Below are 27,989 nucleotides of genomic sequence, written 5' to 3' on the forward strand. Positions count from 1 at the left end.
CATGGATGTGTGTAGTGAACACCCCTTTCTGTGTGCTTGCATGAGTTACTCCTTTGAATTTGTTGAAGAATGGTTGGCTGGGGAGCAAGTTAACGAGAGATGGATATCAATGGTTGTCAAGTATTCTGACGTGAAGAATGTATTGAGGATGTGAAGGCTTTTCTAGCCAGTTCCTATGGCTCAGTCAGGGATCAGTCAGAGGAATCTGTCTGGTAGACTCTTTGGCACAGATGTCAAAGTGGCCTGGTCTTACCCTGTCCAGGACTGAATGCTGAGCTTGAGTGGGAGCTTCTTGTCATTTCAAGCATTTCCATGAGTCTGTCCTCTGTTCTCTTGTATCCAAGTGGTTTCTAATAGGAAAGCAGAACAAAAATTGAAAGTATGGTGATTGATTATTTTTACCAATGTTATTTCAATCCACTTTGTTTAATACGAAATTACCTTTATGCTAGTAAGATTTCATATGTGAGGAAATAATGAAAATATTGGGGTTAGGGGATGAGAATATGCAAATCAAACATTTTTGAGCACCAAGACCCGTTTTTTGTTTTTGTTTTTGTTTTTGTTTAACTTAAATAATATTAAGTGCCAGAGGACCACCGCTGCCATTCAGCCTCAACAACCTCCAGGTCCAGCCTCCAGGTGGCCCATTTCACCAGGGTGTGTGGGACCACACTGTCCTGGGATGAGAGAACAGTACCCACGGATGTTGACATCTCACAGAGTAGATATTGCCAGTGACAGTAGGGAGATATTGGCACATGAGGAAGGGAAGAGCTCTCAGGATGGGAAGAGGGGGCCGCTTCAAGACTCATTGGGTATGGCACGAGGCTGCTGGGTGTGGTGTTGGCCTGGGCCCACTGAGTGGGGCAGATCCGTGGTCTGTGTTTCTGTACCCTCCTCTGTAGCCTGTGTTGGCAGCAGATCAGGGAATTGCGATCAGAAGTGCTCCCAGTAACACAGGCACCAGGCCCCAGAGTGTGTGCCTATCCGTTTCCCCACCTGGCCTGACTTAGTGCCTGTCTTGCCTCAGGGCTGAGACCCTACAATCTCTGATGAGGGTGTCTGTGGTCCAGATCCAACCTGCATGGCCAACATGCTCAGACCTTCAGCTGGGTCCTAGGCTGCTGCAACCAAACTCTGTTAACTGGGTGGCCGACAACAGAGGAAGTGTCTTCCGTTGAGCTCCAGAGGCTCAACACAGTAGGTGTTGGGCTGTCCCAGTGCCATAACCCCTCCCAGGTTGCAAGGGGACTGTCTCCCCAACTCTCCCAGCCCTTGCCCACTCTCCTATTGCTGCCCACGATCTGTGGTTCCCATATGGGCATCCCGCCCTGGCTCCAACCTCACATATCCGGTATCCCCCAGTCTCCCTGGTATCTGGGTCCAGACTCTCCTCTTCCTACAAGAATATCAGATATTGGATTTGGTCCCAGTTGATGCTGTGTTCCATCATGTGAGCTCTTAGCTTCATCACTGTGCAAAGACTCTTTTCCCACACAAGTTCGCACGACTTTTGGCTGGCTAAGAATTTTCAGGCGACACTTTTCTAATGAGTACACTTTCCTTCCTTCCGATCTCCCACCAGTGAGCATTCCTCGCACCCTTGTCCTAGTTCCTTTATGGCAGTTTCCCTCCTTATGGCTGAGAGGACCTAGTGACCCCTGAATTCACACGTTCTCCTTAATCACCAACACACTGCAGAATTCTCCAGGGGGCCATATATGCTCCTGGAAGTTGGTGTTGGAAATAGTTCTCCATCCATTAATCACTCCCTCACTCACTAATGTCCTTGTGTCCTTGAGAAAGGCTCTCCCTTTCCTGGTTTTCCTGAATAGAAATCCTCTTGCCTCTTGGGTGAATAGGGTTATGGGTTGTGCAGAGGTTGTTGGTCCACTGAGCATCTTAGAGACTGTCCTTTATGGAGCCTAATGATCCTCACTGGGGAATGAGGCCAGGGTCCTAACTGTGGTTAGTTAGAGAGGGAAAGAAGGACGAGGGAAACTCAGATGTCCCTTCATGGCCCCTGGAGTTAGAGGACTTACCCCTTTGCACCTGGGATCAGGAGACATCATTTCCTCGAGGACACGCACACTCAGACGTTAATCTTGAGTGTGGGTTCCTTTCTGGGGTCCAGGGCTGTTGTTAGCCACCAGGAATGACAGTGCTCTCCATGCTGAGTGGAGCCATTTTTGCCAGGAAAGAGAGCCCATGGTCACGCCTTGTGCAAAGCATCCCACGCCAGGGGCTCCCATGCCTACATTCCTGTCCTGAAAGGAAGCCACTCAGAGGCAAGGTGGGTCCAACCACCTCCCATGTGTTCACTCATCACTGTGTTCCAGCAGTCACCCCAGTGAACAGTCCTGATGGGATTGGATGTGGCTCAGAATGTCACCCTCATGAGCTCTACCCTGCCACAGCTGCAGTTCTGCAGTGGGAGAAACTCAAAACCTCAAAACACATGCACATGAAAGAAAAGAGCAAGAGCCAGAACCCAAACAGGCCAGGTGTGGCAAAGACAGCTGGAGTGCCTAGGTTGGGACTCAGAATTATGTCAGTGGGGTGGCATTGCTGCTGGCACCAGCATGATAACCGAGAGCCAGCCCTGCTCATTTTGGGGAGCAGTGTGTTGGGGAAGGCAGCAGAAATTGAGAGGCAGGATTGAGTTTGGCCCTAGGAGGAGGTTGGGTAAGAGGCCAGTGTGGGTTGGAGAGCCTGGGCAGATAGACAGAGGCCAGGGCACACCCCAAAGCCTGGAGACTGCACTTGATGTCCAGGGTTGTGAAACACCACTTCCCCTCTTACTCACAACTGAGAGCAAGGGGCATTGATGAGTTCAGTTTGTGTGCGGCTGCATCCAAGGTGGCTCGGCTAGGAACCTCTGTTTCCTTGACTCAGGAGGCTGGGAGTCCAGGCTCCACTGAGGCTCGGCTGGGAGGATCGGAGTCTGAGTTTATGCCTGTGTTCCCTGTAGGATCCATGTTGGCTGAGCCTCAGTGTTTTTGTAATGAGAGGATGGGTGACCGTCATGTCTTTATCACAGGACACACTTGCTAAATGGATTTGTTTGCTCTGAGGAGGAAAGAGAGAGGGGGGAGTGGTGCTGGAGACAGGGATGCAGACAGGGGTCATGGACTTGGCATAACTCAGTCTTGGAGGTGATATCCCATCACCTGTACCCACTTCAATTCCCATGAATCCAGAGGCTGAGCCCCCTTGAGGTGAGGGGTGAACCGGTTCTGGGCAGCAGGATGCTGTGGTACCTCGGAGTCTCTGTGAGACCCCAACACTAGACACACTTGGCCCTTTTGAAATCTTAGGAGAAGCCTTGGGAAGTTGTATGGCAGAGGGGAGCAGCCTCTGCATCTCAGTCCCCTCCAACTTGCCATGGTGTAGAGAGGGAACTGCAGCCACGATGGGACGGACATTGGCCATGTCCCTGTGTGGGACACAGGCCTGATTGAGTTAGGGTGCATTCTTTGTCTCTCCCTTTCTTGTGATTATCCCATCTCTACATTTGTGCTTTAGCCACCTGTGAGTCCCATCTCTGGTTTCAGAGAGAACAGAGGGTGTTATGGGCCAATAGACACAATAAACCCTAGAGATTAGATGCTACCCTACTTTCCAGAAAAGACTGGGCACACCATGAGTTGCACAATGATGGGACCAGGGTCCAAAAGCTGCTGAGAGGGAAGGACTGGTTGTGAATGCATTTTTGAAGGCTCCAAGCTGGAACTCTACTGGCACCAAGCAGGGCAGATGCTGGTGGGGATGTTTGGGTAGTTGTTGGTGAACACCTGCGCACCTGAGATGGGTAGGCATGGAGGAGAAATCGGCAGCCCATAGGGCTGTTGAAAGTGGTCTTATGTGAAAAGAGGCTCAGGTATGGGCACAGGAAATGACATCATTGCCTTGAAAATGGATCAACCAGAACATGGAACCCTGGTATCCAGGCACCCACTTCACTGACCAAGCCATCCGAGCTCACTTGGTTGGAGCCACTGGAGGCAGAAGGATGTTCTCCTGTGATTGCAGACAATGCCGAGCCTCAGGCTCCCAGGAATCTCAGGGGGGCCAACTAGCCCTTTTGTGGATACACTGGGTGAGGCTTCATCTTAGACGCCAGAGCCTCTGGCGATTGTCGCAGAGGAGCTCAAGAGTAACAGTGAGTAGCACAGGGCAGGTGAGCCCAGCAGGCCCTCTAGTCTGATCCCTGATGAATGGCCCAGGACTCCTATTCTGACTGTGTGTGTGTGTGTGTGTGTGTGTGTGTGTGTGTGTGTGTGTGTGTGTTTGTACTGATGGGAACTGTCCCATTGTGCTTTGACTCTACTTTATTGGCACAAGTCATTTTTCTGTTTGTCACCATTTCCATTTTGAACCCACCATTCTTGGTCCCAACCCAGGGTGAAAATGATCAGAACACGGAGGAGCCCTTCAGGGTTCAGAGCCTTGAACCTTACAGGCAGGACCAGCTTAGGAATGAGCTCCTGCCTGTCATTTGTGGGAGGAACCTACATTTCAGCAGCAACATGGGGTTAATCTCCTGGGATTTCATCCCCACCCAGCAGGTGCTGGATCTCTTGTTCCCAAAACAGCCACCTTCTTCAGTCTTTACTCCTGGTGCCACTCCACATCCTCCAAGGGGACAAGAACCTCAGGTTCTGGATGGATGTTGTAGAATGCCCACAGAGCCAACTGCCAGGCTGGGTGGGGTGCAGTTGCTGGGCTTTGCTGATGTTGTCATCCCCCACAGTTCTTGGAACCTTCGGTGGCAGTGGCATCCAGGACCCCAGCAGCTGTGAGTAGCAGCTCCTCACTGCTTCACTCCAGCGAGCAGGTGGAAGACAGCCGCGTTGTTCACGTCCTCCTAGAGGGACAGAGCCTGAGGGAGACAAAGCGCATCCCGGTAAGCCCGACAGCAGGGCTGCCTCCTGGGTGTCCACACAGTGGAAGGCAGGAGACACAGCCAACCCCAGGGCTATGGTGGGAAATAAAGAAGAGAGAGGTCCGTCTTAAGGGCTTGACCTGAGGAGGGAGAGCATCAGCATGCCCAGCTTCAGTGGTGAGTGGGCCTGTGTATTGTGGGTTTTGCAGGCCAGAAGTGCAGACGGAAGTGCTGTGGACAGATGAAGGCAGAGATATGTCCAGGGTGCAGGCTGCAGTGCCTAGAACTTGGTATTCTCAATGAGTGAAGTTGGAGCAGAGGAGGTGGCAGTGACTTGTCACATGTGTAGGAGGGGATGTGTTCCTGGTGGCAGGGAAGAGAACCTCCTTAGCATGACTAGGTGTAGGAATTTGGGGTCGGGATCACCTGGGGGGTCATGCCAAAGCTTCGGAATGTTAGGCTTTGCATGTAGGTAAATACGGAGCTAAAGGGGTTCTTGGCAGAATTTCTATGGATGTGCAGTAGACACGCTAATGCTGCAGGTGTCCAGCTGCAGAGGAGACATGTTCAGTGACTGCCAGTGCTGAGTCAAGTACATCATTACAACCAGACCCGCACCGAGCTTCCAGAGGCCAGGGCCTCTCAAAGCTATCATGAAGCACTCAAGTGCACACTCTTGTATCTGAGTCTGTTTTGTGTCGTGGCAGTCAGGACCCAAGTTTTCAGTGCATCTGCCTCTTCCACCCACAAAGGCAGCCTGCATCCCAGATCACACTTGGTGCGCAGATCCCTGGCCCATTGCTCTCATCTCAGTGAGATGAGAGTGTGTCTGTGCATAGGCAGTTTGGTCCTTTGACATGAGTGGAATGTGGCTCCCCAGGGGGAGGGGAGATGGCAGGTACAGGCAGATATTTGTACCAGGATTGTTCTAGTAGCACATTGCAAGAACCCAGGTGGTATATGGAGGACACACTCAGGTAGCAGGATAACAAGATTGTGCCCTTGTATATGTAGCTGAGATTTCTCCTGAATGTTTGACCACAGTATTCTGGGTAGCTGTTCTAAAAGCCATTCTCTGATGACATTTGTCCCACCCTGATCCAGGTGACCTTTCAGGAGACGGTGACAAGCCTCATCCGCAGGGCCTTGGACCAAAATTTGTTGCAGCATGAGGATGTGGACAACTTTGAGCTGCTGTATATGATGTCTGAGGATGAGAGTAAGTAGGACAATCAGACAGTGGGGAGACATGATCCACAGTGGGCTCAGGATAACTGACAGCCAAGAGAAAGTGGGCCTTGGCCCCAAAATACCAAAGTGTGATGGGCCTGGCGGAGACTCTCAGGGGTTGTGGGTGTTTTGTGGTATAATCCTTGAGTGCCACCTAACAATTCTCTCCACTTCGCTCTGCAGAAATCAAGGTCTCTGACCACTCACTCGTGTGTCTGTCCATGAATCTGGGAATACAATATTTCATGGTGAGGAAACGCCCCCAGGTCAAGGGAAAGGAGGTAAACACCTACCTTATTCAAGCTGTGCATGTGCTGCCATTCCACTCCGACCTGAGGAAATAAGAAGCCTCAGCACCTGGACATATTTGCTGGAAGCCCATAGAGCCAACTGACAGTCTGGGGTGGCTTTCTGTTTCTGGGTTTGCTGATGTTCCATCCCCCACAGTTCTCAGAATCAACCTGCAAGTCCTCCAGGCCGCTTTCCCACAAGCAGGTGGGAGACACCTGCTTAATTCGTGTCCACTTAGAAACACAAAGTCCAGAGATGGCCAAGAGTGTTCTGGTAAGCCTGGGAGCAGGGGTGTCCCGTGGTGCTTACACCTGGGTGGGGAGCAGACACTGGTCCAATACCATGGACTACTCATGCCCTCTTGAATTTGGAGCTTCTGGATGATCAGGAGGATAGATGGGAATCAAGAAGGGAGAGGTCAGTGTGAAGGGCTGGAGCTGAGATGAGCGAGTGCAGCAGCTTGTCCACTGCCATGTCTGAGGGAGTCTGTGTGTCAGGTGGCAGCATGCAGTCCAGAAGGGCAGGGACAGGTATGGGTGACAGATGAGAATAGGACAGGAACTAGGTTGCAGGTTCCCTTGTATGGGATGCTGACGTCTATGGAGGAGGACAGCAGTGTGAGGTTCTCCATGTTCCTTGAACAAGGAGCTGAGAGAGTCTCTCTGCAGAGTCGATATGGATGTGGAGCAAGCACACTAAATGTCCAGGTAACCCAATGACCACCCTTGCCGGATGAGGTGCCCTCCTACATCCCAGCCAGCACTGAGCCTCTGGAGGCCAGGAGCTCTCGTGGCTATCTTTCAGCTCTCCTGTGTGTGGTCATGTTCCTGGGTCTGTTTTTGGCCCTGGCAATCCAGACCAAATCCTCTAGGTTTTGTGCCTAGGCCATTCCCAATGCCGCCTGCATCCTCGGGCAGACCTGGGATCTTGGAGGCTATTGTCCCATTCCTCCCAACTTGTGGGATGAGATTGCATCTGTATGCAGGTAGTGGGGTCTTTTCACTCCGAGAGGAGTGCAGCTCCACAAAGAGCAATGGCAGGCCCAGGAAGTCCTATGTACAAGGATTGGGCTAGTAGCCCGTGGGAAGAGCCCACACGATGAGCAGGAGGTCAGCCTCGGGTAGTAGGGTCATGGATGTTGCCCTTGTATTTAGAGTGGAGGTGCCTCCAGAATGCCCCTGCCCACTGTCCTTGAGTAGTCACTTCAAGGCCCATTTCCTGAAGGCCTGTCTCCCATGCTGCTCCAGGTGACCTGCCACGATAGGGCTCCTGTCGTCATCCGCAGCGCCCTCGACCTACACTTCCTTACTGAGGAGACTCCAGAGGATTATGAGCTGGGCCAAATCATCTCTCGCCATCAGAGTAAGTGAGACAATCAGATAGCAGAGAGCAAGGGTCAGGATGTGGACTCAGGTCAACTCTTAGCAACAAAGAGTAGTCTCTGACCCCCAAGAACACTCCAACAGGTGTGTTGGGTTCGTGCAAAAAGCCCACTGCACTTCTGCTGGTGGAAGGTCTTGAGGTCCAATGGTATACCCCGGTGGATATTGCGGCTCCCCACCAGGTGCCCTCCCCTGGACATGAACAGGCATCCAAAGCTGACATCTTTGAGGAGTGAGGAGGAAAGCCTCTCTCCAGGAGCAGTATGTTTTCATGGTCTGGGATAGGAGTGGTTTCAAAGGAACATGGGAATGCATGGGCTAAAGAGGGAACTGGCATTTTGTGGACTGAAGCAGTACTATTGAAAGCCTTCTGTGTGACCAAAAAACCACTGCCTGGGCAGAGCATTGCCAGGATTCTAGCAAGCAGTAACAGGATGAAATTGGGAAGAAAACACAGCCTGGGAGACAGCCTGAATCATCTGTTTTTGCCTAAATTCCATGGTCTTACGCACCTGAGTCCACTAGGCAAGGAGTGATCACAATAGCCAGGTTGTGATCCCTAACTAAAGTCAGATGAGGGCTTCCTGAGCACGTAGCCACAGAGCTCATCTGATAATAATGCCAGCGCTTTTTCATTGGTTGGTTGGTTGGTTTTTGTGAGCCAAACACCACAGCAGCCATTATCCCAGCCTATGTACCCTGAAGACCACCATCCCTATGAGTTCTAGGATCACTTGTCTCCTATCTTAACCTACTGTTAGGTTAGTAGAGTCTATGGAAGAGGAAGTCTGTCTGGGGCCTTGGTAGCCTAAGAAATTCATAGCAGAGATCTCCACATCCAACCCAGAAGGGATGGAGAACAGGCTCTAGGTTAGAGGAGGGCGACAGGAAACACATGTTCAGAGGAAGGAGAAGCGGCTGTTGTATTCCCCGACTCGGGGTCATGGCACCACTGGGCCATACACCATGTTGGAGGGAAGCAGTCCCTTTGCTGGTCTTTGGAACCATTGTTCTCAGTAGGGCAGTATTTGGAATGTGGCCTCCATTCTCAGAAGCCTGGTTCACATGGAGGCGGGCTCCACCAATGCAGAAGCATGGCTCTAACGTGGTATCCGTGCTGGTCAGCCTGTCCTCACTGTGGCCATACTTGAGGAAAATAACTCAGAGGAGGAATCCTAGGCCTTTTTTCTCTGGGTTACATAGCTTTCTCTTTGGTTGTGCACTGAGGCTGTCCATAAAGCTCTAGTGTGTGGCAGTGGAGAGCTCCTCAGCCCTTGCCACAAAGGCATAGACTGGGAGAGAGAGATCGAGGCTGGTAGAGAGGGAGAGAGAGAAAGATGGAGAGGGAGGACCTCTCCTTGGAGAATGAGGATCCAGTGGAGCCAACAGGAACAAGGTACTGTTGCCCAGGGCACAACCCTGTTTAGGTCTTACTCCAACCATGCTCAACCTTTCTTCCAGTCCCTCCCACCCCCCAGTAGTGTATTCATCTTGAATGAGAATTTCATGTTGACATCAGAGCACTCACCATCCAATGCTTCCCTCCAAACCCACCTATGAAGATGGCTCATGTGGGGACTGAATCTTCGGCACAGGAGCCTTTTGTGGGAGATTTCAGATGCAAACCCTAGTGGTGTGCTTTGGCAGATGCAAGAGGACCTGAGATATTCTGGAGTCCAAAGCCTTCGGTAGGAACAGACATTAGGTCTGTTGAAGTGCTCTGCCTAGTTCTTCCTCAGGGAGGACTGTGGAGGCTGTCTTTGTTGGTATTGGTGCTGAATTGGAGAGCTCTCAGGTGTGTGGCTCTGGCCTTTTCTGGCACAGGCTCTCAGATGTTGGCGTGTCCTAGGGAGCACCTCCTGAGTGCCACCTTCTTTTTGTACACCCCTCTCTCCCCAGAGCTGAGGATTCCAGCAGAGGCCAACGTATTTGATGCCAAGAATCCTCACAAAAAATCCAACTTTGTGCTGAGGAAAAGGAGCCTCTCCCAAAAGAATGATGGGTGGATCGAGCCTCAACCTCCCTCTCGTCCTGCAAAGAAGGCTCCTGCCCTCCTGAGGATGCTTGCAAAACCATTCTGTTGCTGTGTGCCTGGGCGGGGCTGAGGCAGCCCAGGAATATTTACATTGATTACTATTTTCTTCAAAGTTTGAATCTATAGTTTGCCATTGTCCTTGACCTTGTTTAGTAACACAGTTGTTACTCTATCCTGTATTTGTTGTTTCCATTAATATATTATTATTATTTTAAAATATATATGTTTTTGTTACCTGATCTACTGTGATGATTTGAGTATACTAAATGTAGCAGTGATTCCTAAAGGACACATCCAAACCAACAGGAAGGAATGTTTCATTCTGTCAGCAAGAACTTTGGTTTTTAGGAGTTTGGCAGATGGCATTATCTGAGTCAGTTTTCCAATGGGGGCAATGAAGTATCAGCTATGATGGTACAAACACAAACAAAGACACACAAACACACACAAGAGCACACACACTCACTGAGAGATAGATAGACAGATGGAGTTGGTCTCTGCTGAAATACTTTGGAGACATGGTTCTGATTTCTCCCCTTTTGGAGTATTTTCAATTGCACAAGGTGTCTTGCAAATGAACCCATGTCTGAGGAAGACATGCATGTGTACTTCACATGCCACTTTTCACATAGCAGGAAGGTCATGTAATATTTTTCATGCAGCTCTCTTTTGACTGTGAACCATCCCATGAGGTCAGCTGTGGAATTTTCAACTTGTAGCATCACAATGGGGATCCACTCTTTGGATTTGGGGATATTTCCGATTTTCTTGATTCAGATTGGAATGATATATATATTAGTTTTTGATGAAAATTCTGCATTTGATGGTAATGAATGTCGTGCATCTAGGAATCTGTAGAGTGCAGACAATGAATGGATGCCTACTGTTGTCTGGACTGGTCTGAAAAGTCCTGTAGCATCTGAGCATGTGTGAGGGCTGTACAGGTCTTGCCAAAAGTCCAGGTCAGATGATCCTGCACAAAGCTGAACTCCTAGTGGTCTCCACAACAGTGTAAGGGCCAAGGAGAAACTCACTTCCACACAGAAGTTGGGAAGCTACCTTATGAAGGTGATCATAGATACGGGATTATTAATATATCCAGGTTGGCACCTATTATTTTTTTAGCTTTTGACTTTCGCAGCTGTGGGCATCTTGACAATCATCAACTCCCTGTAAGCACAGACAACTCTATAAGAACCTGAGGATAAATTTCCCTGTGCATGTCCCCTTGTGAAGCTGCTTAAGCACTGCCTGGTTTACACACAGGTGGAATTTCTAGGTCAAAGTGTGCATGTTTACTTCTTTGACTAAGCACTGCCAGGTGGCTCTTCTGCATAGCTCTACCTGTGGCCAGGATTGTGTTATCTAGCTTTCTAACTTTTGCAGGTTGAGTAGATACATAGTGGGAGCACACTGTTTGTGTTGGTATTTTTCTTGGTATCTATTCTGATGCTTTTCACTGGGGGATTTTTTCCTGTGAATATGGGCTTCCTCTACTTGACCTTATTTTCTTCTTTTTAAAATTTTTTCAATGTGACTTTTTAATTTTAGTTTTATTAAAGACATTGCCCCTTGCTTGCATAGTCTATATCTAAAGCACTAGTCCTTGCTCCAAGGCCCAGCTTGCTCTCAGCTGCCCCAGGAGGGGAACAGTCTTTGGCGGTAGACAAGAGACGCCCCTGCAGGGGGCACAAGTTCTTTGGCCCTCTGGTGTCTTGCCAGCAGTGCTTCTCATGCTCACAGAGGGTTTCAGACACTGAGTCAATGGTCCAGGTGGTCTTTTGTTCAGTCTGATCTCAAATTGAGCTCCTCTGAGAGGTCATATTGAAGTCCTTGTGTGTACCTGATCCATCATTTTAAACAATATTCCAAGTTCACTTTTTGTGTGTACGTGGGTTCTGGGGATTGAACCCAGGGCCTTGAGCCTGTGAGGCAAGTGACCTACCTGAGCTACACCCTCAGAGACCCCTGTAAAAGTATTTCCCCTTTGCCTCGGGGTCTAAGTTGCCAAGGCTGACCTCAAACGTTCCTCTTGCCTCAGCCTCCCTGGTGGCTGGCATGACAGGCATGCACCTGGGACTGTCACACTCGAGCCTGTGATGGGAACTCATGTGCATCTGTCCAGGGCTGAGCATGGTTAGGCAGAGCTGTGCTCCAGGCTCCCTGCAGGGCTGTGGAGGCTTCTGCTGCCCAGCAGCCCTGGTGCCATGGCCAGGGCTCCTCCCAGCCGAGGGCAGGCAGCTGCCCATTGCTGTAGGCTGACCTTATTTTCTTCTTATGGCACTCGTCCGTTCTCTGGAGTATGTTGTATGGTTTGTCCATTAGGAGTCTAACAGGTCCTCTAGAACCTTCAAACAATTAGTAAAATTCCTGAACAGTAAGTGAGCGCGCGCAGAAATTGGGCTAATATTTTGGGAAGAACAATGTTGGATGATATATTCATGGCTTGAATATGTCATCCAACATGAAGTTATATTTTATTACTTACAAAATAATAAAATAATGAAGCAATACCATGGGCTGAGCTAAAATAGATCCTTAGGATCTTAGGCATTCTGTAATAAATCTGTGTCACTTGAAGTATAGAGTTGATCGACTCTGAGTAATGAAACAGAAGTAAAGGTATCAAAGCCAATGATCATCTGTTTCCAATTTTCTGTGATTTGGTTCAAGTGGTAAAGTGGTGATATTTATTAATAATGGATCGAATAGGTTCATAATTGTTTTAGAGTACAATTAGATGCCTTCAAACTTTAGGCTACATGGGCACATTTGAGAACGGTTCCAGCCATTCTCTCATCCTTTGGGTCATTCCCCTCCTATGTCCTGTGAGACATTTTCTATGTGAGGCTTTAAGAAGAAGAAGAGAATATTCTGTAAAGAAAACCTTGTGATCTGTGCAGTATGAAGTTGAATGGATTCATTCAGAAATCAGAAATTCTATTGAAAGATATCTATTGGCATGAGCCAAATAAAACCTATTTTTAGGCATCCTGGTGAAGACAAGGTTTTATCTTTATGTCTCATTTTCTATGTTTTGTTGTTGTTGTTGTTGTTAGAATGAAATTCATATGTTGCCAGACCATTCTATCAGATGTGTAACTAGATGCCATTTAAATTACCCACTTTTACATGGTAGACAGTTTTTAATGAACACTGCCTGTCTGCACCTTTTTTAAAAACAGGACTGGGATCAGAAGCCCAAATATCAATGGTTAGCTGGAGCATATTTTTCATTTGGCCTATCTGTCAGTATTCCCTGAGGTCATCTGTGCAATCAGCTTCGTTACTCCTGCTCCCTCACTGGATTTCATAGAAACCATATGCTATGTATGAATCAGGGACACCAATCCCACAACATAGCATTCTTGGAATATCCAAAGTCCCACTTTTCACTTCGCCATGCCTGAGATCAGCAGTAATATTTATCAGCAAATGTGAGATTTTCAAAGATCCAATTCTATGTGCTCCTTTCTCATAGAGCCTTAGGCAGGGATATAGCATACATAAATATTAAGTAAAGTCCATAGTTTTTAAAATGTCATCCATTGAATAGTTGACACATGTCTGAGATACTTTTTATTTTGGAGGAGGTATTATTTAATAGGGAATTCCAACAGCTACCTAATAGTGAAATGAGAAGTCTTGCATCCATTTTATTTTGTTTCTGATGATTTTTATGAGTAAGGGTAAGATACTTCCTTGTTCTGATGCAGATGTTGCCCACTTTTGTGAATGGATGCGGGGTGTCACCTACTACTTGCATATCTGCATATTGGGCTTGACACTGCTATCGTACTTGGTAGTTGGCAAAAAGTCAATACTGAAGTTAAGCTCTTGTGTTCTAGCAGCAGAGCTGAAGATCCTTGATGTGCCACCTTCTGCAATCCATGCTGCTCTCTTCATGTTCCTTATTGACTTCCTGGTGAGGAGCATCATGGTCTCCTGGTCTTGAGAATGGCCAAGCATTGCTCTGTGAATGTGGAAGATGGGCATGTGGAAGGCTCCAGGGAGGAGGGATCATTGAACATGTACTCGAATCCATGTGCCTGTTGAATGACCTGTTTTTTTTATTTTTGGGTTTTAAGGGAGACACTGCCCTAAAACACTTCTGTGCAGCTGGGGATGCAGGCTTCTGCTTCACCTTGCAGGAAGCATTAACGAATCCTTTCCAGAAGACATGAGAAGAGAGAAGTGAGCCTCTGGTATCATGCAGGTTCCTTGCATTGCCCATGGGCTAGAAGAGAGAAGAGTTGCTTCATGAGATTTGATCCCCTTTTTCCTGAAAAGTTCCACACAGAGGTGAGTCCCCAGCATGTTTAGAAATCATTTCAGACACCTTTCTGGACGGAATTGAATCAGAGCCCCTGATGATGTGGAAGAGCTAAAGATGGGTTTGCTATGAATTTTCTATTTCATTCATCAGGGCCTGAGTCAAGTCAGTCATTGTGCTGTCAACACATGAGCTGCTGGTCAAATGTGAGGAAGTGGTCTTGCTTTATGAAAACACCACCCTGATTCAGTGAGCCAGAGGCAGCCTGCAGTCCCTGTTTTCCTGTAAAGGCAGATTGCTGTGGATGGCCTCTGGCCTCGTCATGCAGCCCTGCTCAGAGTAGGGGATTGAGGGACCAGGCAGATCCCTAGTTCCTTTTGACCTTTATTGCCATTGGGCCACCCCAGGGTCCTTGGACTCTACCTGGTCTTCTGGCCTGGGTCAGGGGATGTGAGGTTTGGAATCCCCCTCTGTGGCAGGATCCCAGCCCCCCAGCCACTTGAGGTCAGCACATCCTTCCCTAATTGTGTTAGAGTTGGAGACTTCTCCCACCCATCCTCATCCATGCTCATCCCACATTTTGTAGCTTGGCACCTGAGGACCTTTATTCATTGACTTAGTTGTTAGTGATGATGGTTACTAAGACTAAGTGACTCTTTCAAGTCACATCACTTGCATGGTAGGGCTAGAGCATGGATCTTCCTAATTGATTTCATGGGACTCTCTCATGGAAACTGTGACTGCTTCCTAAACACACACTCTACATTTGGAGTGTCAAAATTCTTGCCACTGCCTCCTTGGCAAGTGTATCTTGTCTTCTACGTGGGAATTTCACAAATATTTTCCTTTGGTTTGTGGAGGTCATGCAGAAGGGATTTCATTTGAAATAGCCCAAACAAGAAATACCAGTTGTCTTTTTCGCACATGGATGTGTGTAGTGAACACCCCTTTCTGTGTGCTTGCATGAGTTACTCCTTTGAATTTGTTGAAGAATGGTTGGCTGGGGAGCAAGTTAACGAGAGATGGATATCAATGGTTGTCAAGTATTCTGACGTGAAGAATGTATTGAGGATGTGAAGGCTTTTCTAGCCAGTTCCTATGGCTCAGTCAGGGATCAGTCAGAGGATTCTGTCTGGTAGACTCTTTGGCACAGATGTCAAAGTGGCCTGGTCTTACCCTGTCCAGGACTGAATGCTGAGCTTGAGTGGGAGCTTCTTGTCATTTCAAGCATTTCCATGAGTCTGTCCTCTGTTCTCTTGTATCCAAGTGGTTTCTAATAGGAAAGCAGAACAAAAATTGAAAGTATGGTGATTGATTATTTTTACCAATGTTATTTCAATCCACTTTGTTTAATACAAAATTACCTTTATGCTAGTAAGATTTCATATGTGAGGAAATAATGAAAATATTGGGGTTAGGGGATGAGAATATGCAAATCAAACATTTTTGAGCACCAAGACCCGTTTTTTGTTTTTGTTTTTGTTTTTTTTTTAACTTAAATAATATTAAGTGCCAGAGGACCACCGCTGCCATTCAGCCTCAACAACCTCCAGGTCCAGCCTCCAGGTGGCCCATTTCACCAGGGTGTGTGGGACCACACTGTCCTGGGATGAGAGAACAGTACCCACGGATGTTGACATCTCACAGAGTAGATATTGCCAGTGACAGTAGGGAGCTATTGGCACATGAGGAAGGGAAGAGCTCTCAGGATGGGAAGAGGGGGCCGCTTCGAGACTCATTGGGTATGGCACGAGGCTGCTTGGTGTGGTGTTGGCCTGGGCCCACTGAGTGGGGCAGATCCGTGGTCTGTGTTTCTGTACCCTCCTCTGTAGCCTGTGTTGGCAGCAGATCAGGGAATTGCGATCAGAAGTGCTCCCAGTAACACAGGCACCAGCCCCCAGAGTGTGTGCCTATCCGTTTCCCCACCTGGCCTGACTTAGTGCCTGTCTTGCCTCAGGGCTGAGACCCTACAATCTCTGATGAGGGTGTCTGTGGTCCAGATCCAACCTGCATGGCCAACATGCTCAGACCTTCAGCTGGGTCCTAGGCTGCTGCAACCAAACTCTGTTAACTGGGTGGCCGACAACAGAGGAAGTGTCTTCCGTTGAGCTCCAGAGGCTCAACACAGTAGGTGTTGGGCTGTCCCAGTGCCATAACCCCTCCCAGGTTTCAAGGGGACTGTCTCCCCAACTCTCCCAGCCCTTGCCCACTCTCCTATTGCTGCCCACGATCTGTGGTTCCCATATGGGCATCCCGCCCTGGCTCCAACCTCACATATCCGGTATCCCCCAGTCTCCCTGGTATCTGGGTCCAGACTCTCCTCTTCCTACAAGAATATCAGATATTGGATTTGGTCCCAGTTGATGCTGTGTTCCATCATGTGAGCTCTTAGCTTCATCACTGTGCAAAGACTCTTTTCCCACACAAGTTCGCACGACTTTTGGCTGGCTAATAATTTTCAGGCGACACTTTTCTAATGAGTACACTTTCCTTCCTTCCGATCTCCCACCAGTGAGCATTCCTCGCACCCTTGTCCTAGTTCCTTTATGGCAGTTTCCCTCCTTATGGCTGAGAGGACCTAGTGACCCCTGAATTCACACGTTCTCCTTAATCACCAACACACTGCAGAATTCTCCAGGGGGCCATATATGCTCCTGGAAGTTGGTGTTGGAAATAGTTCTCCATCCATTAATCACTCCCTCACTCACTAATGTCCTTGTGTCCTTGAGAAAGGCTCTCCCTTTCCTGGTTTTCCTGAATAGAAATCCTCTTGCCTCTTGGGTGAATAGGGTTATGGGTTGTGCAGAGGGTGTTGGTCCACTGAGCATCTTAGAGACTGTCCTTTATGGAGCCTAATGATCCTCACTGGGGAATGAGGCCAGGGTCCTAACTGTGGTTAGTTAGAGAGGGAAAGAAGGACGAGGGAAACTCAGATGTCCCTTCATGGCCCCTGGAGTTAGAGGACTTACCCCTTTGCACCTGGGATCAGGAGACCTCATTTCCTCGAGGACACGCACACTCAGACGTTAATCTTGAGTGTGGGTTCCTTTCTGGGGTCCAGGGCTGTTGTTAGCCACCAGGAATGACAGTGCTCTCCATGCTGAGTGGAGCCATTTTTGCCAGGAAAGAGAGCCCATGGTCACGCCTTGTGCAAAGCATCCCACGCCAGGGGCTCCCATGCCTACATTCCTGTCCTGAAAGGAAGCCACTCAGAGGCAAGGTGGGTCCAACCACCTCCCATGTGTTCACTCATCACTGTGTTCCAGCAGTCACCCCAGTGAACAGTCCTGATGGGATTGGATGTGGCTCAGAATGTCACCCTCATGAGCTCTACCCTGCCACAGCTGCAGTTCTGCAGTGGGAGAAACTCAAAACCTCAAAACACATGCACATGAAAGAAAAGAGCAAGAGCCAGAGCCCAAACAGGCCAGGTGTGGCAAAGACAGCTGGAGTGCCTAGGTTGGGACTCAGAATTATGTCAGTGGGGTGGCATTGCTGCTGGCACCAGCATGATAACCGAGAGCCAGCCCTGCTCATTTTGGGGAGCAGTGTGTTGGGGAAGGCAGCAGAAATTGAGAGGCAGGATTGAGTTTGGCCCTAGGAGGAGGTTGGGTAAGAGGCCAGTGTGGGTTGGAGAGCCTGGGCAGATAGACAGAGGCCAGGGCACACCCCAAAGCCTGGAGACTGCACTTGATGTCCAGGGTTGTGAAACACCACTTCCCCTCTTACTCACAACTGAGAGCAAGGGGCATTGATGAGTTCAGTTTGTGTGCGGCTGCATCCAAGGTGGCTCGGCTAGGAACCTCTGTTTCCTTGACTCAGGAGGCTGGGAGTCCAGGCTCCACTGAGGCTCGGCTGGGAGGATCGGAGTCTGAGTTTATGCCTGTGTTCCCTGTAGGATCCATGTTGGCTGAGCCTCAGTGTTTTTGTAATGAGAGGATGGGTGACCGTCATGTCTTTATCACAGGACACACTTGCTAAATGGATTTGTTTGCTCTGAGGAGGAAAGAGAGAGGGGGGAGTGGTGCTGGAGACAGGGATGCAGACAGGGGTCATGGACTTGGCATAACTCAGTCTTGGAGGTGATATCCCATCACCTGTACCCACTTCAATTCCCATGAATCCAGAGGCTGAGCCCCCTTGAGGTGAGGGGTGAACCGGTTCTGGGCAGCAGGATGCTGTGGTACCTCGGAGTCTCTGTGAGACCCCAACACTAGACACACTTGGCCCTTTTGAAATCTTAGGAGAAGCCTTGGGAAGTTGTATGGCAGAGGGGAGCAGCCTCTGCATCTCAGTCCCCTCCAACTTGCCATGGTGTAGAGAGGGAACTGCAGCCACGATGGGACGGACATTGGCCATGTCCCTGTGTGGGACACAGGCCTGATTGAGTTAGGGTGCATTCTTTGTCTCTCCCTTTCTTGTGATTATCCCATCTCTACATTCGTGCTTTAGCCACCTGTGAGTCCCATCTCTGGTTTCAGAGAGAACAGAGGGTGTTATGGGCCAATAGACACAATAAACCCTAGAGATTAGATGCTACCCTACTTTCCAGAAAAGACTGGGCACACCATGAGTTGCACAATGATGGGACCAGGGTCCAAAAGCTGCTGAGAGGGAAGGACTGGTTGTGAATGCATTTTTGAAGGCTCCAAGCTGGAACTCTAGTGGCACCAAGCAGGGCAGATGCTGGTGGGGATGTTTGGGTAGTTGTTGGTGAACACCTGCGCACCTGAGATGGGTAGGCATGGAGGAGAAATCGGCAGCCCATAGGGCTGTTGAAAGTGGTCTTATGTGAAAAGAGGCTCAGGTATGGGCACAGGAAATGACATCATTGCCTTGACAATGGATCAAACAGAACATGGAACCCTGGTATCCAGGCACCCACTTCACTGACCAAGCCATCCGAGCTCACTTGGTTGGAGCCACTGGAGGGAGAAGGATGTTCTCCTGTGGTTGCAGACAATGCCGAGCCTCAGGCTCCCAGGAATCTCAGGGGGGCCAACTAGCCCTTTTGTGGATACACTGGGTGAGGCTTCATCTTAGACGCCAGAGCCTCTGGCGATTGTCGCAGAGGAGCTCAAGAGTAACAGTGAGTAGCACAGGGCAGGTGAGCCCAGCAGGCCCTCTAGTCTGATCCCTGATGAATGGCCCAGGACTCCTATTCTGACTCTGTGTGTGTTTGTGTGTGTGTGTGTGTGTGTGTGTGTGTGTGTGTGTGTTTGTACTGATGGGAACTGTCCCATTGTGCTTTGACTCTAGTGTATTGGCACAAGTCATTTTTCTGTTTGTCACCATTTCCATTTTGAACCCACCATTCTTGGTCCCAACCCAGGGTGAAAATGATCAGAACACGGAGGAGCCCTTCAGGGTTCAGAGCCTTGAACCTTACAGGCAGGACCAGCTTAGGAATGAGCTCCTGCCTGTCATTTGTGGGAGGAACCTACATTTCAGCAGCAACATGGGGTTAATCTCCTGGGATTTCATCCCCACCCAGCAGGTGCTGGATCTCTTGTTCCCAAAACAGCCACCTTCTTCAGTCTTTACTCCTGGTGCCACTCCACATCCTCCAAGGGGACAAGAACCTCAGGTTCTGGATGGATGTTGTAGAATGCCCACAGAGCCAACTGCCAGGCTGGGTGGGGTGCAGTTGCTGGGCTTTGCTGATGTTGTCATCCCCCACAGTTCTTGGAACCTTCTGTGGCAGTGGCATCCAGGACCCCAGCAGCTGTGAGTAGCAGCTCCTCACTGCTTCACTCCAGGGAGCAGGTGGAAGACAGCCGCATTGTTCACGTCCTCCTAGAGGGACAGAGCCTGAGGGAGACAAAGCGCATCCCGGTAAGCCCGACAGCAGGGCTGCCTCCTGGGTGTTCACACAGTGGAAGGCAGGAGACACAGCCAACCCCAGGGCTATGGTGGGAAATAAAGAAGAGAGAGGTCCGTCTTAAGGGCTTGACCTGAGGAGGGAGAGCATCAGCATGCCCAGCTTCAGTGGTGAGTGGGCCTGTGCATTGTGGGTTTTGCAGGCCAGAAGTGCAGACGGAAGTGCTGTGGACAGATGAAGGCAGAGATATGTCCAGGGTGCAGGCTGCAGTGCCTAGAACTTGGTATTCTCAATGAGTGAAGTTGGAGCAGAGGAGGTGGCAGTGACTTGTCACATGTGTAGGAGGGGATATGTTCCTGGTGGCAGGGAAGAGAACCTCCTTAGCATGACTAGGTGTAGGAATTTGGGGTCGGGATCACCTGGGGGGTCATGCCAAAGCTTCGGAATGTTAGGCTTTGCATGTAGGTAAATACGGAGCTAAAGGGGTTCTTGGCAGAATTTCTATGGATGTGCAGTAGACACGCTAATGCTGCAGGTGTCCAGCTGCAGAGGAGACATGTTCAGTGACTGCCAGTGCTGAGTCAAGTACATCATTACAACCAGACCCGCACCGAGCTTCCAGAGGCCAGGGCCTCTCAAAGCTATCATGAAGCACTCAAGTGCACACTCTTGTATCTGAGTCTGTTTTGTGTCGTGGCAGTCAGGACCCAAATTTTCAGTGCATCTGCCTCTTCCACCCACAAAGGCAGCCTGCATCCCAGATCACACTTGGTGCGCAGATCCCTGGCCCATTGCTCTCATCTCAGTGAGATGAGAGTGTGTCTGTGCATAGGCAGTTTGGTCCTTTGACATGAGTGGAATGTGGCTCCCCAGGGGGAGGGGAGATGGCAGGTACGGGCAGATATTTGTACCAGGATTGTTCTAGTAGCACATTGCAAGAACCCAGGTGGTATATGGAGGACACACTCAGGTAGCAGGATAACAAGATTGTGCCCTTGTATATGTAGCTGAGATTTCTCCTGAATGTTTGACCACAGTCTTCTGGGTAGCTCTTCTAAAAGCCATTCTCTGATGACATTTGTCCCACCCTGATCCAGGTGACCTTTCAGGAGACGGTGACAAGCCTCATCCGCAGGGCCTTGGACCAAAATTTGTTGCAGCATGAGGATGTGGACAACTTTGAGCTGCTGTATATGATGTCTGAGGATGAGAGTAAGTAGGACAATCAGACAGTGGGGAGACATGATCCACAGTGGGCTCAGGATAACTGACAGCCAAGAGAAAGTGGGCCTTGGCCCCAAAATACCAAAGTGTGATGGGCCTGGCGGAGACTCTCAGGGGTTGTGGGTGTTTTGTGGTATAATCCTTGAGTGCCACCTAACAATTCTCTCCACTTCGCTCTGCAGAAATCAAGGTCTCTGACCACTCACTCGTGTGTCTGTCCATGAATCTGGGAATACAATATTTCATGGTGAGGAAACGCCCCCAGGTCAAGGGAAAGGAGGTAAACACCTACCTTATTCAAGCTGTGCATGTGCTGCCATTCCACTCCGGCCTGAGGAAATAAGAAGCCTCAGCACCTGGACATATTTGCTGGAAGCCCATAGAGCCAACTGACAGTCTGGGGTGGCTTTCTGTTTCTGGGTTTGCTGATGTTCCATCCCCCACAGTTCTCAGAATCAACCTGCAAGTCCTCCAGGCCGCTTTCCCACAAGCAGGTGGGAGACACCTGCTTAATTCGTGTCCACTTAGAAACACAAAGTCCAGAGATGGCCAAGAGTGTTCTGGTAAGCCTGGGAGCAGGGGTGTCCCGTGGTGCTTACACCTGGGTGGGGAGCAGACACTGGTCCAATACCATGGACTACTCATGCCCTCTTGAATTTGGAGCTTCTGGATGATCAGGAGGATAGATGGGAATCAAGAAGGGAGAGGTCAGTGTGAAGGGCTGGAGCTGAGATGAGCGAGTGCAGCAGCTTGTCCACTGCCATGTCTGAGGGAGTCTGTGTGTCAGGTGGCAGCATGCAGTCCAGAAGGGCAGGGACAGGTATGGGTGACAGATGAGAATAGGACAGGAACTAGGTTGCAGGTTCCCTTGTATGGGATGCTGACGTCTATGGAGGAGGACAGCAGTGTGAGGTTCTCCATGTTCCTTGAACAAGGAGCTGAGAGAGTCTCTCTGCAGAGTCGATATGGATGTGGAGCAAGCACACTAAATGTCCAGGTAACCCAATGACCACCCTTGCCGGATGAGGTGCCCTCCTACATCCCAGCCAGCACTGAGCCTCTGGAGGCCAGGAGCTCTCGTGGCTATCTTTCAGCTCTCCTGTGTGTGGTCATGTTCCTGGGTCTGTTTTTGGCCCTGGCAATCCAGACCAAAGCCTCTAGGTTTTGTGCCTAGGCCATTCCCAATGCCGCCTGCATCCTCGGGCAGACCTGGGATCTTGGAGGCTATTGTCCCATTCCTCCCAACTTGTGGGATGAGATTGCATCTGTATGCAGGTAGTGGGGTCCTTTCACTCCGAGAGGAGTGCAGCTCCACAAAGAGCAATGGCAGGCCCAGGAAGTCCTATGTACAAGGATTGGGCTAGTAGCCTGTGGGAAGAGCCCACACGATGAGCAGGAGGTCAGCCTCGGGTAGTAGTGTCATGGATGTTGCCCTTGTATTTAGAGTGGAGGTGCCTCCAGAATGCCCCTGCCCACTGTCCTTGAGTAGTCACTTCAAGGCCCATTTCCTGAAGGCCTGTCTCCCATGCTGCTCCAGGTGACCTGCCACGATAGGGCTCCTGTCGTCATCCGCAGCGCCCTCGACCTACACTTCCTTACTGAGGAGAATCCAGAGGATTATGAGCTGGGCCAAATCATCTCTCGCCGTCAGAGTAAATGAGACAATCAGATAGCAGAGAGCAAGGGTCAGGATGTGGACTCAGGTCAACTCTTAGCAACAAAGAGTAGTCTCTGACCCCCAAGAACACTCCAACAGGTGTGTTGGGTTCGTGCACAAAGCCAACTGCACTTCTGCTGGTGGAAGGTCTTGAGGTCCAATGGTATACCCCGGTGGATATTGCGGCTCCCCACCAGGTGCCCTCCCCTGGACATGAACAGGCATCCAAAGCTGACATCTTTGAGGAGTGAGGAGGAAAGCCTCTCTCCAGGAGCAGTATGTTTTCATGGTCTGGGATAGGAGTGGTTTCAAAGGAACATGGGAATGCATGGGCTAAAGAGGGAACTGGCATTTTGTGGACTGAAGCAGTACTATTGAAAGCCTTCTGTGTGACCAAAAAACCACTGCCTGGGCAGAGCATTGCCAGGATTCTAGCAAGCAGTAACAGGATGAAATTGGGAAGAAAACACAGCCTGGGAGACAGCCTGAATCATCTGTTTTTGCATAAATTCCATGGTCTTACGCACCTGAGTCCACTAGGCAAGGAGTGATCACAATAGCCAGGTTGTGATCCCTAACTAAAGTCAGATGAGGGCTTCCTGAGCACGTAGCCACAGAGCTCATCTGATAATAATGCCAGCGCTTTTTCGTTGGTTGGTTGGTTGGTTGGTTTTTGTGAGCCAAACACCACAGCAGCCATTATCCCAGCCTATGTACCCTGAAGACCACCATCCCTATGAGTTCTAGGATCACTTGTCTCCTATCTTAACCTACTGTTAGGTTAGTAGAGTCTATGGAAGAGGAAGTCTGTCTGGGGCCTTGGTAGCCTAAGAAATTCATAGCAGAGATCTCCACATCCAACCCAGAAGGGATGGAGAACAGGCTCTAGGTTAGAGGAGGGCGACAGGAAACACATGTTCAGAGGAAGGAGAAGCAGATGTTGTATTCCCCCACTCGGGGTCATGGCACCACTGGGCCATACACCTTGTTGGAGGGAAGCAGTCCCTTTGCTGGTCTTTGGAACCATTGTTCTCAGTAGGGCAGTATTTGGAATGTGGCCTCCATTCTCAGAAGCCTGGTTCACATGGAGGCGGGCTCCACCAACGCAGAAGCATGGCTCTAACGTGGTATCCGCGCTGGTCAGCCTGTCCTCACTGTGGCCATACTTGAGGAAAATAACTCAGAGGAGGAATCCTAGGCCTTTTTTCTCTGGGTTTCATAGCTTTCTCTTTGGTTGTGCACTGAGGCTGTCCATAAAGCTCTAGTGCGTGGCAGTGGAGAGCTCCTCAGCCCTTGCCACAAAGGCATAGACTGGGAGAGAGAGAACGAGGCTGGCAGAGAGGGAGAGAGAGAAAGATGGAGAGGGAGGACCTCTCCTTGGAGAATGAGGATTCAGTGGAGCCAACAGGAACAAGGTACTGTTGCCCAGGGCACAACCCTGTTTAGGTCTTACTCCAACCATGCTCAACCTTTCTTCCAGTCCCTCCCACCCCCCAGTAGTGTATTCATCTTGAATGAGAATTTCATGTTGACATCAGAGCACTCACCATCCAATGCTTCCCTCCAAACCCACCTATGAAGATGGCTCATGTGGGGACTGAATCTTCGGCACAGGAGCCTTTTGTGGGAGATTTCAGATGCAAACCCTAGTGGTGTGCTTTGGCAGATGCAAGAGGACCTGAGATATTCTGGAGTCCAAAGCCTTCGGTAGGAACAGACATTAGGTCTGTTGAAGTGCTCTGCCTAGTTCTTCCTCAGGGAGGACTGTGGAGGCTGTCTTTGTTGGTATTGGTGCTGAATTGGAGAGCTCTCAGGTGTGTGGCTCTGGCCTTTTCTGGCACAGGCTCTCAGATGTTGGCGTGTCCTAGGGAGCACCTCCTGAGTGCCACCTTCTTTTTGTACACCCCTCTCTCCCCAGAGCTGAGGATTCCAGCAGAGGCCAACGTATTTGATGCCAAGAATCCTCACAAAAAATCCAACTTTGTGCTGAGGAAAAGGAGCCTCTCCCAAAAGAATGATGGGTGGATCGAGCCTCAACCTCCCTCTCGTCCTGCAAAGAAGGCTCCTGCCCTCCTGAGGATGCTTGCAAAACCATTCTGTTGCTGTGTGCCTGGGCGGGGCTGAGGCAGCCCAGGAATATTTACATTGATTACTATTTTCTTCAAAGTTTGAATCTATAGTTTGCCATTGTCCTTGACCTTGTTTAGTAACACAGTTGTTACTCTATCCTGTATTTGTTGTTTCCATTAATATATTATTATTATTTTAAAATATATATGTTTTTGTTACCTGAACTACTGTGATGATTTGAGTATACTAAATGTAGCAGTGATTCCTAAAGGACACATCCAAACCAACAGGAAGGAATGCTTCATTCTATCAGCAAGAACTTTGGTTTTTAGGAGTTTGGCAGATGGCATTATCTGAGTCAGTTTTCCAATGGGGGCAATGAAGTATCAGCTGTGATGGTACAAACACAAACAAAGACACACAAACACACACAAGAGCACACACACTCACTGAGAGATAGATAGACAGATGGAGTTGGTCTCTGCTGAAATACTTTGGAGACATGGTTCTGATTTCTCCCCTTTTGGAGTATTTTCAATTGCACAAGGTGTCTTGCAAATGAACCCATGTCTGAGGAAGACATGCATGTGTACTTCACATGCCACTTTTCAAATAGCAGGAAGGTCATGCAATATTTTTCATGCAGCTGTCTTTTGACTGTGAACCATCCCATGAGGTCAGCTGTGGAATTTTCAACTTGTAGCATCACAATGGGGATCCACTCTTTGGATTTGGGGATATTTCCGATTTTCTTGATTCAGATTGGAATGATATATATATTAGTTTTTGATGAAAATTCTGCATTTGATGGTAATGAATGTCGTGCATCTAGGAATCTGTAGAGTGCAGACAATGAATGGATGCCTACTGTTGTCTGGACTGGTCTGAAAAGTCCTGTAGCATCTGAGCATGTGTGAGGGCTGTACAGGTCTTGCCAAAAGTCCAGGTCAGATGATCCTGCACAAAGCTGAACTCCTAGTGGTCTCCACAACAGTGTATGGGCCAAGGAGAAACTCACTTCCACACAGAAGTTGGGAAGCTACCTTATGAAGGTGATCATAGATACGGGATTATTAATATATCCAGGTTGGCATCTATTATTTTTTTAGCTTTTGACTTTCGCAGCTGTGGGCATCTTGACAACCATCAACTCCCTGTAAGCACAGACAACTCTATAAGAACCTGAGGATAAATTTCCCTGTGCATGTCCCCTTGTGAAACTGCTTAAGCACCGCCTGGTTTACACACAGGTGGAATTTCTAGGTCAAAGTGTGCATGTTTACTTCTTTGACTAAGCACTGCCAGGTGGCTCTTCTGCATAGCTCTACCTGTGGCCAGGATTGTATTATCTAGCTTTCTAACTTTTGCATGTTGAGTAGATACATAGTGGGAGCACACTGTTTTTGTTGGTATTTTTCTTGGTATCTATTCTGATGCTTTTCACTGGGGGATTTTTTCCTGTGAAAATGGGCTTCCTCTACTTGACCTTATTTTCTTCTTTTTAAAATTTTTTCAATGTGACTTTTTAATTTTAGTTTTATTAAAGACATTGCCCCTTGCTTGCATAGTCTATATCTAAAGCACTAGTCCTTGCTCCAAGGCCCAGCTTGCTCTCAGCTGCCCCAGGAGGGGAACAGTCTTTGGCGGTAGACAAGAGACGCCCCTGCAGGGGGCACAAGTGCTTTGGCCGTCTGGTGTCTTGCCAGCAGTGCTTCCCATGCTCACAGAGGGTTTCAGACACTGAGTCAATGGTCCAGGTGGTCTTTTGTTCAGTCTGATCTCAAATTGAGCTCCTCTGAGAGGTCATATTGAAGTCCTTGTGTGTACCTGACCCATCATTTTAAACAATATTCCAAGTTCACTTTTTGTGTGTACGTGGGTTCTGGGGATTGAACCCAGGACCTTGAGCCTGTGAGGCAAGTGACCTACCTGAGCTACACCCTCAGAGACCCCTGTAAAAGTATTTCCCCTTTGCCTCGGGGTCTAAGTTGCCAAGGCTGACCTCAAACGTTCCTCTTGCCTCAGCCTCCCTGGTGGCTGGCATGACAGGCATGCACCTGGGACTGTCACACTCGAGCCTGTGATGGGAACTCATGTGCATCTGTCCAGGGCTGAGCATGGTTAGGCAGAGCTGTGCTCCAGGCTCCCTGCAGGGCTGTGGAGGCTTCTGCTGCCCAGCAGCCCTGGTGCCATGGCCAGGGCTCCTCCCAGCCGAGGGCAGGCAGCTGCCCATTGCTGTAGGCTGACCTTATTTTCTTCTTATGGCACTCGTCCGTTCTCTGGAGTATGTTGTAATGGTTTGTCCATTAGGAGTCTAACAGGTCCTCTAGAACCTTCAAACAATTAGTAAAATTCCTGAACAGTAAGTGAGCTCGCGCAGAAATTGGGCTAATATTTTGGGAAGAACAATGTTGGATGATATATTCATGGCTTGAATATATCATCCAACATGAAGTTATATTTTATTACTTACAAAATAATAAAATAATGAAGCAATACCATGGGCTGAGCTAAAATAGATCCTTAGGATCTTAGGCATTCTGTAATAAATCTGTGTCACTTGAAGTATAGAGTTGATCGACTCTGAGTAATGAAACAGAAGTAAAGGTATCAAAGCCAATGATCATCTGTTTCCAATTTTCTGTGATTTGGTTCAAGTGGTAAAGTGGTGATATTTATTAATAATGGATCGAATAGGTTCATAATTGTTTTAGAGTACAATTAGATGCCTTCAAACTTTAGGCTACATGGGCACATTTGAGAACGGTTCCAGCCATTCTCTCATCCTTTGGGTCATTCCCCTCCTATGTCCTGTGAGACATTTTCTATGTGAGGCTTTAAGAAGAAGAAGAGAATATTCTGTAAAGAAAACCTTGTGATCTGTGCAGTATGAAGTTGAATGGATTCATTCAGAAATCAGAAATTCTATTGAAAGATATTTATTGGCATGAGCCAAATAAAACCTATTTTTAGGCATCCTGGTGAAGACAAGGTTTTATCTTTATGTCTCATTTGCTATGTTTTGTTGTTGTTGTTGTTGTTAGAATGAAATTCATATGTTGCCAGACCATTCTATCAGATGTGTAACTAGATGCCATTTAAATTACCCACTTTTACA

The sequence above is a fragment of the Urocitellus parryii genome, chromosome Y (assembly GCF_045843805.1).
Source record: "Urocitellus parryii isolate mUroPar1 chromosome Y, mUroPar1.hap1, whole genome shotgun sequence".
Lineage (NCBI taxonomy): Eukaryota > Metazoa > Chordata > Mammalia > Rodentia > Sciuridae > Urocitellus > Urocitellus parryii.